Source organism: Cyanistes caeruleus, unplaced genomic scaffold (assembly GCF_971803275.1).
Source record: "Cyanistes caeruleus unplaced genomic scaffold, bCyaCae1.hap1.1 HAP1_SCAFFOLD_96, whole genome shotgun sequence".
Taxonomy (NCBI): domain Eukaryota; kingdom Metazoa; phylum Chordata; class Aves; order Passeriformes; family Paridae; genus Cyanistes; species Cyanistes caeruleus.
In genome coordinates, this window is record NW_028255898.1 from 712,339 (window position 1) to 730,180 (window position 17,842).

Here is a 17,842-nt window from a genome sequence, read left to right on the forward strand (position 1 = left end):
AAAATCCCCACAAATTTCCACCAAATCTAAGAAAATTCCCTCAAAATTCTTCAGGTCTCCACCAATTTCCACAAAATTCAAGAAAACTGCCACAAAATTCTTGAAAAGCTCCTCAAAATTCTAAAAAAATCCCACAAATTCCCTAAACCTTCTCCAAACATTACAAAATTCCACAGACATCTCACAAAATGTCTACAAATTTCCACCAAATCTAAGAAAATTCCCTCAAAATTCTTCAAGTCTCCTCGAAATCCCACAAAATTCAAGAGAAATCCTCAAAATTCCAGGAAAATGTTACAAAATTCCTTCAATCTTCTCAAAACCCTACCAAACTCCAGCCACATCCCGCAAAATGTCCACAAATGTCCACAAAATTCAAGAAAAATCCCACAAAATTCTTCAAGTCTCCTCAAAATCCCACAAACATCCCACAAAATCTCCTCAATATCCCACAAAATTCTAGAGAATTTCCACAAAATTCCAGAAATATCCCACAAAATTCCCTGAATCTTCTCAAAACACAACCAAATTCCTGCATCATCCTACAAAATCTCCACAAATGTCCACAAAATTCAAAAAAAATCCCACAAAAATCACTAAATTTCCTCAATATCGCACAAAATTCCACAGACATCTCACAAAATCTCCACAAATGTCCCACAAAATTCAAGAAAAATCCCACAAAATTCTTCAAGTCTCCTCAAAATCCCACAAACATACCACAAAATCCCACAAAATTGCAGAAAAATCTCAAAAATTCCCCAAATTTACTCAAAACCCAACCATATTCCTGCAATATCCCACAAAATCTCCACAAATGTCTAGAAAATCTAAAAAAATTCCCCCATAATTCTTCAAGTCTCCTCAAAATCCCACAAACATCCCACAAAATCCCACAAAATCTCCTCAATATCCCACAAAATTCTAGAGAAATTCCACAAAATTCCAGCAACATCCCACAAAATTCCCTGAATCTTCTCAAAACCCAACCAAATTCCTGCAACATCTCACAAAATCTCCAATTTCCACAAAATCTAGGAAAAATCCCACAAAATTCCAGAAACATCCCACAAAATCTCCTCAATATCACAGAAAATTCTAGAGAAATTCCACAAAATTGCAGAAAAATGCCACAAAATTCCCTAAATCTTCTCCAAACATTACAAAATTCCAGAGACGTCTCACAAAACCTCCACCAATTTTCACATTATCAAAGAAAAATCCCACAAAATTCTGGAAAAGCCCCACACAATTCCCTAAATCTTCTGAAAACCTTACCAAATTCCTGCAACATCTCACAAAATCTCCACGAATGTCCACAAAATTCAAGAAAAATCCCACTAAAATCACTGAATTTCCTCAATATCCCACAAAATTCCAGAACCATCTCACAAAAATCTCAACAAATTTCCACAAAATTCAAGAAAACTCCCACAAAATTCTTGAAAGCCCCTCAAAATTCTGGAAAATCCTCACAAAATTCCCTAAATCTTCTCAAAACATTACAAAATTCCAAAGACATCTCACAAAATCCCCACAAATTTCCACCAAATCTAAGAAAATTCCCTCAAAATTCTTCAAGTCTCCTCCAGATTCCAAGAAATTCAAGAGAAATCCTCAAAATTCCAGGAAAATGCTACAAAATTCCTTCAATCTTCTCAAAACCTGACCAAACTCCAGCCACATCCCACAAAATCTCCAACAATTTCCACAAAATCTAGGAAAAATCCCTCAAAATTCTTCAAGTCTCCTCCAAATTCCACAAACATCCCACAAACATCCCACAAAATCTCCTCAATATCCCACAAAATTCCAGAGAAATTCCACAAAATTCCAGGAAAAATCCCACAAAATTCCCTGAATCTTCTCAAAACATTACAAAATTCCACAGACATCTCACAAAATGTCTACAAATTTCCACCAAATCTAAGAAAATTCCCTCAAAATTCTTCAAGTCTCCTCGAAATCCCACAAAATTCAAGAGAAATCCTCAAAATTCCAGGAAAATGTTACAAAATTCCTTCAATATTCTCAAAACCCTACCAAACTCCAGCCACATCCCACAAAATGTCCACAAATTGCCATAAAATTCAAGAAAATTCCCTCAAAATTCTTCAGGTCTCCTCGAAATCCCACAAAATTCAAGAGAAATCCTCAAAATTCCAGGAAAATGTTACAAAATTCCTTCAATCTTCTCAAAACCCTACCAAACTTCAGCCATATCCCACAAAATCTCCACAAATGTCCACAAAATTCAAGAAAAATCCCACAAAATTCTTCAAGTCTCCTCAAAATCCCACAAACATCCCACAAAATCCCACAAAATTGCAGAAAAATCTCAAAAATTCCCCAAATTTACTCAAAACCCAACCATATTCCTGCAATATCCCACAAAATCTCCACAAATGTCTAGAAAATCTAAAAAAATTCCCCATAATTCTTCAAGTCTCCTCAAAATCCCACAAAATCCCACAAAATCTCCTCAATATCCCACAAAATTCTAGAGAAATTCCACAAAATTCCAGCAACATCCCACAAAATTCCCTGAATCTTCTCAAAACCCAACCAAATTCCTGCAACATCTCACAAAATCTCCACCAATTTCCACAAAATCTCCACAAAAATCCCACAAAATTCTTCAAGTCTCCTCCAAACCCTAGAAAAATCCCACAAAATTCCAGAAGCATCCCACAAAATCTCCTCAATATCACAGAAAATTCTAGAGAAATTCCACAAAATTGCAGAAAAATGCCACAAAATTCCCTAAATCTTCTCCAAACATTACAAAATTCCAGAGATGTCTCACAAAATCTCCACCAATTTTCACATTATCAAAGAAAAATCCCACAAAATTCTGGAAAAGCCCCACACAATTCCCTAGATCTTCTGAAAACCTTACCAAATTCCTGCAACATCTCACAAAATCTCCACGGATATCCACAAAATTCAAGAAAAATCCCACTAAAATCACTAAATTTCCTCAATATCCCACAAAATTCCAGAACCATCTCACAAAAATCTCAACAAATTTCCACAAAATTCAAGAAAACTCCCACAAAATTCTTGAAAGCCTCTCAAAATTCCAGAAAAATCCCACACAATTCCCACAATCTTCTCAAAACATTACAAAATACCAGACTTCTCAAAAAATCTCCACACATTTCCACAAAATCTACGAAAATTCCCTCAAAATTCTTCAGGTCTCCACCAATTTCCACAAAATTCAAGAAAACTGCCACAAAATTCTTGAAAAGCTCCTCAAATATCTAAAAAAATCCCACGAATTTCCCTAAACCTTCTCCAAACATTACAAAATTCCACAGACATCTCACAAAATGTCTACAAATTTCCACCAAATCTAAGAAAATTCCCTCAAAATTCTTCAAGTCTCCTCCAAATCCCACAAAATTCAAGAGAAATCCTCAAAATTCCAGGAAAATGTTACAAAATTCCTTCAATCTTCTCAACACCCTACCAAACTCCAGCCACATCCCACAAAATGTCCACAAATGTCCACAAAATTCAAGAAAAATCCCACAAAATTCTTCAAGTCTCCTCAAAATCCCACAAACATCCCACAAAATCCCACAAAATTGCAGAAAAATCTCAAAAATTCCCCAAATTTACTCAAAACCCAACCATATTCCTGCAATATCCCACAAAATCTCCACAAATGTCTAGAAAATCTAAAAAAGTTCACCCATAATTCTTCAAGTCTCCTCAAAATCCCACAAACATCCCACAAAATCCCACAAAATCTCCTCAATATCCCACAAAATTCTAGAGAAATTCCACAAAATTCCAGCAACATCCCACAAAATTCCCTGAATCTTCTCAAAACCCAACCAAATTCCTGCAACATCCTACAAAATCTCCACCAATTTCCACAAAATCTAGGAAAAATCCCACAAAATTCTTCAAGTCTCCTCCAAACCCTAGAAAAATCCCACAAAATTCCAGAAACATCCCACAAAATCTCCTCAATATCACAGAAAATTCTAGAGAAAGTCCACAAAATTGCAGAAAAATGCCACAAAATTCCCTAAATCTTATCCAAACATTAGAAAATTCCAGAGACGTCTCACAAAATCTCCACCAATTTTCACATTATCAAAGAAAAATCCCACAAAACTCTGGAAAAGCCCCACACAATTCCCTAAATCTTCTGAAAACCTTACCAAATTCCTGTAACATCCCACAAAATCTCCACGAATGTCCACGTAATTCAAGAAAAATCCCACAAAATTAACTAAATTTCCTCAATATCCCACAAAATTCCAGAACCATCTCACAAAATCTCAACAAATTTCCACAAAATTCAAGAAAACTCCCACAAAATTATTGACAAGCCCCTCAAAATTCTGGAAAATCCTCACAAAATTCCCTAAATCTTCTCAAATCATTACAAAATTCCAAAGACATCTCACAAAATCCATACAAATTTCCACCAAATCTAAGAAAATTCCCTCAAAATTCTTCAAGTCTCCTCCAGATTCCAAGAAATTCAAGAGAAATCCTCAAAATTCCCGGAAAATGTTACATAATTCCTTCCATCTTCTCAAAATTCTACCAAACTCCAACAACATCCCACAAAATCTCCAACAATTTCCACAAAATCTAGGAAAAATCCCTCAAAATTCTTCAAGTCTCCTCCAAATTCCACAAACATCCCACAAACATCCCACAAAATCTCCTCAATATCCCACAAAATTCTAGAGAATATCCACAAAATTCCAGAAAAATCCCACAAAATTCCCACAATCTTCTCAAAACACAACCAAATTCCTGCATCATCCTACAAAATGTCCACAAATGTCCACAAAATTCAAGAAAAATCCCTCAAAAATAACTAAATTTCCTCAATATCCCACAAAATTCCACAGACATCTCACAAAATCTCCACAAATGTCCCACAAAATCTAAGAAAATTCCCTCAAAATTCTTCAAGTCTCCTCCAAATCTCACAGAATTCGAGAGAAATCCTCAAAATTCCAGGAAAATGTTACAAAATTTCTTCAATCTTCTCAAAACCTGACCAAACTCCAGAAACATCCCACAAAATGTCCACAAATGTCCGCAAAATTCAAGAAAAATCCCTCAAAAATTCTTCAAGTCTCCTCAAAATCCCACAAACATCTCACAAAATCTCCTCAATATCCCACAAAATTCTAGAGAAATTCCACAAAATTCCAGGAAAATCCCACAAAATTCCCTCAATCTTCTCAAAACACAACCAAATTCCTGCAACATCTCACAAAATCTCCAACAATTTCCAAAAAAATCTAAGAAAAATCCCCCAAGATTATTCATGTCTCGTACAAATCCCACAAAAATCCCACAAAATTCCAGAAACATCCCACAAAATCTCCTCAATATCGCAAAAAATTCTGGGAGAGCCCCACAAAATTGCATAAAATGCAACAAACTTCCCTAAATCTTCTCAAAACATTACAAAATTCCAGAGACATCGCAAAAATATCTCCACAAACTTCCACATTATCTAGCAAAAATCCCTCAAAATACTTCAAGTCTCCTCCAAATCCCACAAAATTCTGGAAAAGCCCCACACAATTCCCTAAATCTTCTCCAATTTCTACCAAATTCCTGCAACATCCCACAAAATCTACACAAATGTCCACAAAATTCAAGAAGAATTTCTCAAAAATCACTAAATTTCCTCAATATCCCACAAAATTCCAGGACCATCTCAAAAAATCTCCACAAATGTCCACACAATTTGAGAAAAATCCCACAAAATTTATAAGCCCCACAAATTTCCAGAGAAATCTCACAAATCCCCTAAATCTTCTCAAAACCCAACCAAATTCCTGAAACATCCCACAAAATCTCCATCAATTCACAGAAAATCTAAGAAAAATCCCTCAAAATTCTTCAAGTTAGCTCAAAATCCCAGAAAATCTCACAAAAATCACTAACTTTTTTCAAAACCCTACCAAATTCCAGCAACATCCTACAAAATGTCCTCAAATATAAAAAAAATTCATGAAAAATCCCACAAAATTCCCGAAATCTCCTCAAAACCTTAACAAATTCCAGAAACATCCAACAAAATCTACACAAAGGTCGACAAAATTCCAGAAAAATCACACGAAATTCCCTGAATCTCCTCAATTTCCCTCAAAATTCCATTAAAATCCCACAAAATTCCCTAAATTGTCTCAAAACTCAAAACTTTTAGCAAATGCCCCAATTTCTCATCTTCTATTGAATATTTTCGTTTTGGAGGCAAATTAAATTGAGATACATTAACTTTTAAAGGTATCAATGCCATTGTTCTTTGCCCTTTTCAAGCAATCTGTCGAGCTGTCCAGTCTGCTTTTCCATTTTCTTCACAAATTTTGGAGTTTCCTGATTGGTGTCCTTTGCAGTGCATAATTGCTACTTGTTCAGGTTTTGTATTGCTTTTATCAATTGCAGGACTGCATCTTGATGTTTAATGTGTGTACCTTGAGCAGACAGCAGTCTTCTTTCTTTCCACAGCACTCATCCCCCTCATCCAGGGCTTTTGCAATTAGTCCATAGTCCATGATCCACAGGCAGCACCACCCTGTCATCCCAAGGAAGACTCGCAGCTCATGCACGTTCTGGGGTTCTGGAATAGCACAAATAGCTTGAATACAATTAGTACCCAGCTTACATTGCCCTGGTGAGATTTCACATCCCAGGGAAATCACAGTCTGCCAGGCAATTTGTGCCTTTTCTTTAGACTCCTTATATCCTCCCATTCCCAGCAGATTTCAAATTTCAATTGGTACCTTTATGCAGGTTGTTTTCTCTTCTGTAGCTATCAGTATATCATCAACATACTGTAACAGCAGGTATTGTTTTCTCAGTACTTGCCCGTTCTCGGTCCAAATCTCCAGCTCCTTCCCCAGCTGGCTTCCAAATAGGGTTGGACTGTTCTTGTATCCTTGTGGAAGTCGTGTCCAAGTGAGCTGAGTTTTCCTTCTATTTTCTGGATTTTCCCATTCAAAGACAAACAGTTTCCTGCTTTCTTTCTCAAGGGGTATGCAGAAAAAGGAATCTTTTAAATCAAGTACAGTAAACCATTTCTATTTCTCTTTTATAGATGTTAACAATGTGCAAGGATTAGCTACCACTGGGTAAATATCTTTAGTTGTTCCATTTATTGTTCTCAAATCCTGCACCAGTCCTTATTGGTCAACACAGAAATTTGGGCTCCAGTGTTAACTACAAAAGTAAAAAGTGGATGTATAGGACCCACTATTATGGAGAAACAGCTCAGACTATTCAGCCTAGTCTTCACAGAAGTATGGAGAACATAGTTTATTTCTATCTTTAGCACACTTTTATAGGGTTTTACAGGGTCCCTGGGCTAAGCAAGTTACTCTTGGTTAATCCACACAGGTTTACATTTTTTCTCTTATACACAAGGATATTGTTTTGCTTCATTCTCTCTGCTTCAGGAAAGTTTCAAGGACATGAGCCTTCAATATCACAACTTATACCAAAGGCTGGTTTGTGAAGACAGGCCTTTACTAAAATATCATGCCCACCTTCTGTTCAAATATTCTCTACACACTATTGCTGTAATCAGTATGTGTCCAGTTTTGTTATCTCTAGTGAGCATTTGAAATAAAAGCAACCTCTGCCTCTCTGCTCACCCAGGAGAGGCACAGTTCCCAGTTTCCCTGATTCTGAGGCTCTTTGGGCTCCACTCCCAGAAGCTGAGAAGGAGACGGCTTTGGCTCACAGCCCAGAGCCTGTGGAGCTGTGCTGGGTTATCCAATGGGGCATTCCATACAATGAACTTGGGACAGTGCCAATTAGAAACAACTTCACTCAACTTTGAAGTGAGAAGCCATCTATTACCTTGCTGGGGACCCCCTTCTTTATCTCCAGTGACCACCAATACTGGCAGTGAGAGATTTCTTTTCTCTTGTCTGGGTTTTCCTTAAGAGAACCAATGCATCTAACACCTTTGCTTTCTCTGATTTTTCTTCTGCCATTTTTACAGGTCCATCATTTCTACTGGAATGAATTAGCTCTTTTGGAGGGTAAATTTGATTCAGGAGAGGGGTTTCCCCCTCTTCTGTTTCTTTTAGCGAGTCAGCATTTTTGAATTTTCATCCTGGAGGGCTGCTCGCAACAGATGGATCTTACTCTTTTCTTCATTGAATTGTTTTTGCAAAATTTCAACTAGGTTCTGGAGGGAGTCTATTCTAGTTCTTTCCTCACTTCTTTGCCTAAAGCCAGTTTCTAGAGCTGCTGTAAAACAAGCTCCCAAAACTGAGCAGAGTATTGTTTGATTTTTGCCCAGTTTAAATTTTCTTTCACCTTGTAAAGAACATACTCTATCAATCACATTTTCCAAATTAAACCAGGAACTAAGCGCCCACTTTTCCCCTCTTGGAGAAGGTCTGGCATTGTGTTTTGCTTACGGAGCATAAAATGCAGCTTTAACTTCTGCACTGCCCTTTTCAGTCATTTTTACAAAGGGAAAACCACTACAGGGAGGTATAAACTTCAATTATACACACACACACACACACACACCCACACACACACACACACTGCTTTTTGCTTCCCTGTATGGGTAAAAAGACCAAATCTCCTCGGGAGGCACTCTTTCAGTTTAAAATTCTGATTGTCTCTTTGCTACACCAAGCACTCAAAATTCACACACACAACAACAACAAAAACATTCCCACCCTTTTGCACTAAGAGATCTTTTGTGAAATTCTGCAGACAGAGCCCTCAAGTGAGTGTGGGGTGCTTTTCACCTCGGCGTGTGCAGTTTGTGGGAAATTCGAGTTGCCCCCCTTGCTTTCTAGACACCGCTCACTCTTGGGAGTGTCGGGCTGGGTGCGGCTGGAGCAAAACATCTTTCCCCTAATACAGACTGCACAACAAACCTGCAGCCCCTTCTGTCTGTCAGAAATCCTGCCCGTGACTCCAGTTTAAATGTCACGATTCGCTAACGCCAGTGGGAGTCGCGAGAAGTTTGTTTGATCTCAGGGGGCAAAAAGGACACAAGGGATTTCAGTTTAAATCACAACAGCAATAATGTACAGTTATTTTAGTGATAACAAGGATTATGTGATAGAGGAGGGGGGGAGAGAGAGAGAGAGAGAAAGAAAACAAAGTAAAGAAAGAGAGAGGTTATAGCTACCAACAGGTGAGACAGTGTCACAGGGGTCTTTTTCCATGGGGAGATCTCACCAAAATCAATTCAGCCTTATGTAATTCTTCCCCTAAGTGACCTTGTTTCCAATGTGCTAATAAGCACCCCAAAGGAGAAGTACCTGCTATGAGAGCATTGCTGCCCAAAACCCCTTTAAGCTTCTCCATGTCACAACTACAATACACCACAAATGCCGAACCTGCAACGCTTTCGCAGTCGTCTGACAGACGGCGCCCAGGCAATCCCAACAGGAATTCCTTTAGCCCAACCAAGCGCAGCTTTTGCTGCGTCTTATTGGCAGGCACCCAAACCAAAGTGAAAGCACCTTACCTCTTCTCCTGGGGACGCTGTGAGCAGCGCAGACGGTCGCGGCCGATGGGCTCCCCGAGAATCCCTCGGTGCCGGCTGGAGCAGGATCGGGTCGCCAGCTCGCTCAGCAGCACTCACAAGGTCCCATCTGGGTCACCAAAATGTTAGAGTTCAGGAACACACATCATCACACAATGATTATATGAAGGTGCTTTATTGAAGAGCTCTGGGTGTCAGGGGTACACAGACCCAAATCTGACCCGATTTGTTTTTGAGTTGAACATGTTTTATACTCTATCATTATACAACTTAGATATTAATTATTAAACTTACATTGTTCTATTGTATGCATTGTTTTTACCCAAGCATGGATTTCTCGTGATCCCACCCCAGCCCCCTAACATTGTTCCTCATGTTCTTTAAACAATAATTATATCTAATCACATCTAACAATTCTATCATTTATCATATATTGATTACACAGGTGCAGTTTCACATGATCTTTAGCAAGCACAAGGCCTAACATTTCCCTGGGCCTACTTTTCCCAGGGCTTGTCAAGCCTAACTTTCTTTCTGAGATCCCGAATTTCCTAAGATTTTAAAATGTTTTACGATCACCTCCAGACACAAAGAGTCCTGTCTGAACAGTCACAAAGCTACATCTATTTTTAATTTTAACTTTTATCAATTTTTCCAGAGCCTGCTGGCTGTGTTCAAGGTTTTCTCCCTATTCCCTCCCTAGTGCACATTCTCCAGAAACTCTGCTTTTACATCCTTTTGCATTGATTAAAGTTACCTGCAATGACGAGTCAATCCAAACCATGGGAAAACTTGAACTTAAATGTGTACCTAGGCAAAATATTTACCTCCCACATCTGAAGCCATGAGCTGCCAAGTACTGTCCCCACTGTCATACCCTGTCCCATGGAGGTCTGCTGATGCCATTTCAAAGGGGTTGCCAATGAAAACAAGTTTGAATATTTTGGTAGTTTCCACATTGGCATTCAAATCCTTGACTAGAAAAATCACAAGTCAAGATTTCTAGGATTCTTCCATACCAAAGCTGTCATTCTCACCCTGGATTTTAGAGTGTCTGAACAGTCAGACAAGGTTTTAGTTTTAGACTCTACAGACAAAGTCCCTACTGTTCAGCGATCCCATTCCATCAGCATATAGTCCTGATGATTCCTTTAGGCAGGAGCAGCAAAAGGCAAGAATGAGCCAAACAAGCTGCTCCTGTGTTCTCATGTCCTGCACAGCAGTAACTGGGAATTCAAGAATGGATTCAGGAGACAATGGGTGCACAGGGAGCCACCAAGCCCTTGGGATGCTTAAATGGACCAGCGTGGTGCATGTGCCCGGGCTGCACCGCGCTGAGCTCCAACTGGACAATCTAACAATGGTTGAATGGACACACCATGGGCCACTGGAGACTCCTACTCCTAGTTCTGTGAGCTACACTATTCACCTGTCATTCACCAGATGATGTTTTCATCTTTGCTTGAAATCCAGGAGAGGAAAAGGTCAACATGGAAAAGTGTTCTCCCAGTTCTAGTGACACCTTGTGCCTGCACACCACCTGTGCCCATGGCAGGGTGGTTGGAGACTGGATGATGTTGATGATACTTTGCAACACCAAGTGCTCAGGGATTCTGGGATTGCCCAAGTGGAGAGCAAAACTGAGCTGTGTAAGTCCCTGCTTTTTTTCAGCACATGCTGCTTCTTCCTTTGTTCCAAGCAAGTCCAGGATTTTGTTTCATGTGTCTTTAAGGTGCCTGGACAGAAGAGAGGGAGGGCAGCTGCAGCATAGGGCTCCTGCCCCGTCAGACTCTCTCTCTCTCTCTCTCTCTTTCTCAGGATGGTGCCAGTGCCTCTGCCTTGGGACACCTGAGTGTGGAAGGCAAGCTCGCCCTCAAGCACAGCCATCCAAGTCAGTCACGGGCACAGGCTGCAGCTGAAGCTGGCAAGCGTTGTTGTAAGGCTGCAAGTGAAGAGAAAGCCATTGTGGCCAACTCTGCTGAAGCCTTTTGCCAAAGCAAAGGCAATTGTGCCCACAGCCTCCCCCTGTTTGGCACCCGGCTGCTGCGGACGCCTCAGTGCGCAGGTGCCGACGTTGGGGCTGCTGCTGTTCCTGGGCACACTCTGCTGCTGTTTCTGTGGGCTCCAGAGCCGCTTGGGCAGCAGCCACTGGGCAGCCCTGCCGGAGGAGACATCGCCACCCTCCCCATGGTGGCAGCAGCTCTGTGGGCCCCGAGCTCTGTGTCAGGGGGGCCTCGGTCACAGCAGCGTGGCCTGGGCAGCCGCGAGGGCCCGGGCTGGCCGCCAGCCCTGCCTCTGCCCACTGCCCCTTCCTGGAGGCACCCAGTGGCCGTGGCCTGGCAGCACCCCCTGCCCTCCATGTCCCCAGCCAGCCCAGCCTGGGCACCTTGGGCTGTCCCCACCCTCCCGCTGGGGAGGTGTCCCAGCCTCCAGGCATTCTGCTGCAGGCCTGGGGGACATTTTGGGGCAGCACCGGAGCAGCCGGGTGTCAGGGACCAGGCGGCTGCCCAGGGGCTGCTTATGGCCTCTGACACCCAATTCCTCAGGGCTTCCCACCACCCCGGCTCCTCCAGGGCCTTCTGTCCCCTTGGAACCTCCTGCCACCCACTCCCTCACACATCCCCCTCGTGCCTTCCCACTGCCTTGTCCCATCTGGGCCTCCGCAGCCCCTCATCCCTTCACGGCCTCCCAGCACCCCGTGCCCTCAGGGGCTCCCCCAGCCTGGCCCGGCAGCAGCACTGCAGCCCCACAGGAGCTCCAGCAGCTCCTCAGCCATCACGGCACCAACACACGGGCAGCAGGACACAGATGGCGCTTCCTGCCTGCCACAGGGCTTGTGGCTTCAGCACAACCACCAAAGGCCAAGGGGCTTCTGGCCATTTCCCCTGCACACTGCACGCCCCGGCAGGTTGCTGAGCACAAGAACCCTTTTCCCTCTCTTCCCCTATGCCCCACACAACCTGGGCAGCAAAAGAAAGGTCTTGGGACTCTTGTGGTTTATAACATATCCTATATTATTTACATACTAGATGGAAACGAAACGAAGAAAAGAATAATCTCTATGAAAAAAAAAATAACAGATGGCCCATGTGGCCCCAGAAGATAGAGCCTCTCAGCCCTAACATTATCTATATTATTTACATAGTAAAAAGAAAAAAATAGAAGAAAACAATCCTTATGAAATAAAAACTCCCGGCTGGCCCAGGTGGCCCCAGCAAACAGAACGTCCCATATCAGCCTTGAGCACATCTCCAGCAGCGCAGCCAGCCCAGGCCCGACAGACGAGGCCGTGTCCTCCATGCCCTGAGGATTTGGTCTTGCACCCTCTGGAGGATGGAATATCGGGCACTCTGGATGGCCCGGAGGACATACAGCGTCTCAAGTGCCAGGTCTGACACGGCACCACTTCTGTCGTCCATCAGGCGTTCGAGGGCTGCAAGAGAGACAAACAGAGCCACGGTCAGATCCCAGAGCTGCGGGGGCCCAGCGAGAGCCCCCTGCCAGGGCCATGCCAGCCCGCTCTTGCCTTGGCCAGGAGGGAGCAGGGACCAAGGGGGTCAGCCCGAAGCTGCTGGCCACAAATGCCCCACGTGGCCCTGAAATCTCACTGTGCTCTGCCCACGCCGCCCCTCAACGGCACAGGGAGCAGAGCCCTCCACAGCCTGGCCAGTGCTTGCAGCTGCCCCCGACAGCCACCGCTGTCAGCCCGCTGTCCTGGCTCACCTCTGCACAAGACCTGGAGCTCTGCGTGCTGCCCCCTCAGCTGCTCCCCGGCCATCCCTGAGAACACAGAGCCTGTCAGGGTCCCAGCAGCACAGCTCCCTGCCAGCGGCGCTGCCAGCCCTGTGGCCACACGGCCTCCTGCCCCGGCAGGGCTCAGCCCGGGCCCTTGCCGCACCCTGACTCAGCCCAAGGGCACGGCTGCCAGAGGCCGGCAGCAGCAGCCCCGAGGGCAGCCGGGGCTCCAGGGCGCCGGGCCCGGGTGCCGCTGCCGGGGCAGCAGCCGGGGCTGGGGCCGAGCTGCGGCGGGGCGGGGCGGGGAGCCCGGGCTCGGGACTCACCGATGACCCTGATGGCCGCCGCTCGCAGGGTCTCCTGTGGGTCCTGCAGGTACTGCAGGGCCCGGCGCAGGTGCTCGGCCAAGGGGATCCTGTGGTCGGCCAGCTGGAGAGAGCGGCAGGAGGGAAGGGTTGGCGTGGGCTCTGCCCCTCGGCCGGGCGCTGCTGCCTGCGGCTAGCCCCGGCCTCCCGTGCCCCGCCAGCCCTGAGGCCCGGCCAGCAGCTGCTGGCGCCGGGCTCTGGAGGGGGCAGAGGGCCGGCTGCTGCCCGGGGAGCCGCGGTGCCGGCCCGGCCCGCAGCCCCGCTGGGCTGGGGCTCCATCGGCACCCGGCTCGGGGCCACAGGCGGCTGGAGAAGAAGCCGTGCGGCCCCCGGCTGCAGCAGTGGGCAGGGGCACAGCTGCCAGCCCCACACACCGAGCACCGGGGCCAGGGGGCTTCTGTAGATTGAGGCTGGGACTTCCAGGCTGTCCTTACCACGAGCTTGGCAAACTTCCACAGCTTCTCCTTCCTCACAGCTTTCTCCAGGTCTGGCCTCTTCAGAAAGCCAGCCGCGCGAAGGAGCGTTGTCCGAGAGGCCTGGGGAGCAGCAGAGCCGCGAATGGCCCCACAAGGCAGGGCACAGGAGTGTCCCAGTGCCAAGGGCTGGAGGAGGCTGCAGCCTGCAAGCCTGCGTCAGGGCAGGAGGCAGCTGAGCCCCCTGCCAAGGCGCAGCAGCAGCCCAGGAGTCCTCACCTCTGCCACATGCCGATTCTCATCTTGGCAGTGGAAAAAGAGTGGGAGCAGGCTCTGGTACACTCGTTCCTTCAGGGGCTTTCTTCCTTCTTCTTCTGCTGAAGACATCACTCTTCGAAGGAGAGACATGGAGAGCAGCTGCACCTGGCTATCAGGCTGTATGAAAGGAAGGAAGGAAAAATGACCTTATCATTGGCTTCTTATGGCCCACATCGGCACAGGTCTGCAAATGCACAGGGCACAAAATGTCCGGGCAGCAGGCAGTGGCCGTGGCTGGGGCACAGAGCCTTACATTGTCCAGGAGTTTCAGGAGCGGCTCAGCCAGCTGCAGGGCCCTGCGCCAGGATATTGGGGTGTCTTCTTTCAGGAAAATATGGCTCAGAAGAGCAGTGCTCATCCTGGCCACGTCACTGTCCAAGTCCCACAGGAGGTGCACTAGTCTTCCTGTCAGGCTCTGCATTCTTTCGGCCTGTGCAGAACACAAGGGTGTGAAAGCCCGGGCAGCTGCCGCAGGGCCCAGAGGCCAAAGGGCTGTCCCAAAGCACTCGGGCAGCTGAAGCAGGAGGCAGGAGAGCTGCGAGGAGCTGCCTCAGTGCCCAAGGCAAAGGCCAGCCAAGGCCAAGTGACAGCATTGCCCAGCCTCATGCTGCCCACACGACTTCAGCTGCTGCCCCCTTCTCACCATGGAGGGATGGTCCCTTAGCAGGAGGAGAGCCCTGAGCACCTGGTGATGCATCTCTGTGGAGTTGTACCACAGGTACTTATACAAGATCTCCATTAGGCTGTCACCACAGTCACTCAAGTCCAGGCAATCTAGGAGCTGAAAGGCACAGGGCAGTGAGAGGGGAGCCGGCCGGCAGGAGCCTGGAAGTGCGCAGGGCTGGGCCCAGGCAGCAGCACAGGGCGCGGGTGCCATCCCAGGCAGCTGTGGCTATGCCAGGGGACAGGGCTGGCAGGGAGCTGAGCGAGGTAGTGCTGGCCATCAGGCTCACCTCCACAAGGAATGCCATGGCAGAGACATCCCAGAGTGGCAACGGTTTGCTGAGCACCTCAAGCAGGTAGCTTAAGATGCCTTTGCACAAGTGGATGGATGCACGGCGCATTACCCTGGAAGGCGGAAAATGGCAGAAAGAGTCTCAGCAAGGGTGCGAAAAACCTCTCCCAGGACTGATGGACACAGTTGTCCTATTGCCCCAGTACCCTGTGAGGCGATTTGGGCCCTTGAGATGTGGCTGCTCCTGGACAGGTTCCTCTCGCAGCCTTTTGCAGTCTCCTTGGCCATCCCTCGGTGACGAGGCCCTCAGGCCCATGGCCACGGGGACTGTGGGGGGCATCCCGGGCAGGGGGCACAAATGCCAGAGGCAGTGGGGAGAAGGGGGGCTCACCTGGCCAGCAGACCCACGGCATAGTGGTGGGTGTCAGCACAGAGCAGCGTGTCCCAGCCACGCTTGCGTTCCATTGCCACCACCACATGCTCCAAGTGGAGACTGCAGAGCAGGGCCTTCAGGGTCTGCACTGCAAACCTGTGTGCACAGCAAAGCCCAGGTGACGCTGGGAGCGCTGGCTCCGAGGCTGGGGAAGTGGCAGGGACAGGAGGAGTGGCATGGAGCACCTGTTGGGGCTGGTGGAGAGGCCGTGTTGCTCCTGGCATTCCTTCCAGAAGGTATGGACGTCCTCTGTCATATACAAAGTACTGAAGTACGTTTGGAAGAGGAGATGCACAAAGAGGCGGGGGAAATAGACTGTGAGGATCTGTGGGCAACAGGGCCCCTGGAGGATCTTCCACATCACCAGAGTTGCCTGCAGAGGACAAAGCAGCCCAAGACAGCGCTCAGTGCTGGGGCGTCCGTGTGGCAGGGCCTGAGCGTGGCAGGGAGAGGCCGGGGCAGACGCAGGGGGAGCAGCGGGCCTGGTGGCCCTGAAGCTGCCCCTAGGCCAGGTTTGTGGCCAGTGCCTGAAGCAGGGAGATGCAGTGGGGGAAGGAGGCAACAGAGCTGCTGGAGAGGCGGCCGGCCTTGCGGTGAGCAAAGGCCAGCTCCAGAAACTCACAGTCAGGGAAAAGACAGCCGTCTTGTCCCCATCAGAGGTGCCCAGGTTTTTCTGCGGCCAGCTCCCCACCACATTGATGAGGAGCGGTGTCACTTCCTCTGAAATCCAGGGCGAGAGCAAGATGGTCGTCCACATGGCCATAGCAGCTCTGCGGGGTCAGACATAGCACCGTGGGCTGGGCAGCAGCGGGGAGCTGAGCTGGCCGCCAGCTCTGCCTGTGCCCACTGGCCCTGAGCGGCAGCAGCAGCCAGGCAGCCCAGCCCTGTGGGGACAGGCCCCTGAGGGGCAGGCTGGCAGCACGGCAGTGGGCTCAGGGGCCGACTTTGTAGCAGGGCTGGCAAAGGGAGCAGCCAGAGGCCCCTGGAACTCTGTGTTGCTCACAGCCCTGGGCCGGGCTGTACAGGGTGATGGGCTGGGGAGCCCTGAGGCCTCGGGGCAGCTGGGCCCCATACCTGTCACACGTTGGGGCCACCCGCAGGAGAGTGATGGCCACATCATCGGGCTCTGCCTCGGCCACTTGCATCAGGGCCCAGTCCATCCTGTGCTCAGCAGCCTCATTGGCCATGAGCCACTGGTGGATGTACCTCACCACGCCGGGCACCTGGAGAAGGCACAGGGAGACTTGGAATGCTAGCAGAGGGAGTCAGCAATGTGCCCAGCTTCTTCCCCAGACAAGTGCTTCTCTTCCAGCACGCTGCCATGGCCTCAAAAGCTCCAAGTGAGCAACAGGCGTGGCTTGGGAAAGCCAAGCAATTGCTGGAGGATCAAAGGCTGGCCACAGGCTGCTTACTTGCTCTGGATTGAAAAGAGCCGTCTCTACAAGCAGATCCAGCTGGGCAGCGCTGCTCTGTTCTGCCAAGACCTCTGAGGATGCCTTGACCTCAGTGTCCATAGGTCTGGTGTCTTCCTTGCCAATTCTCTTGATGTATTGGTAAAGAAACTGTAGGAGAAGGGCAGGAAGGCAGGGAAGTTGCATGGAGTGCTCCAAGTGCGGTGCTGGGCTGAGCAGTGCCAGCAGGCCCAGCGCAGGTGGGGATGGCTGCAGGTACCTGCGCTGCTCTGCAGAAGCGGCCACGGGCGGTGTCCTGCTCTTGTGTGCCGTCCATGGCTGCATCTGGCAAAGAGCAGCCAGAGCTGAGGGGCTGCAGGAGAGGCCGGAGAGCACAGCCCAGCCCTGCGTTCCCCAGGCAGGGACAGTCCTGGGATGCCCCAGGGAATGCAGCACAGCCACTGCTGCGGGGGCAGCCCCAGCCCCTTTTTTGTGCTGTCCATGGGTGTGTGTCCACAGGACAGTGTGGGATGGGATGAGATGGGATGCAATGGGATGGGATGGGGCCAAGATGGCCGCAGGCACCAGCCCTGTGGCCCAGCTCTGCCACTCACCCTCCTCCAGCGGCTGCAACTGCTGCACCTCTTCGGTCTCTGGTGCTGGGGCAGCTCCAGGGCCTTCTTCCTCGACCTCCTCCTCCTCCTCCACCCAGGCCAGT

General features: G+C 47.8%; 1 long non-coding RNA gene across 1 annotated transcript; it reads right to left on the minus strand.

The window, feature by feature from the left end:
• Positions 1-15,697: 15,697 nt before the first annotated feature.
• On the minus strand, positions 15,698-16,481 carry LOC147646476 (uncharacterized). Its single transcript, XR_015281865.1, has 3 exons — positions 16,356-16,481; positions 15,919-16,106; positions 15,698-15,829 (listed from the first exon to the last, which is right to left on the minus strand). It is a non-coding gene; the product is annotated as an uncharacterized LOC147646476 (long non-coding RNA).
• Between the last annotated feature and the right edge of the window lie 1,361 nt (positions 16,482-17,842).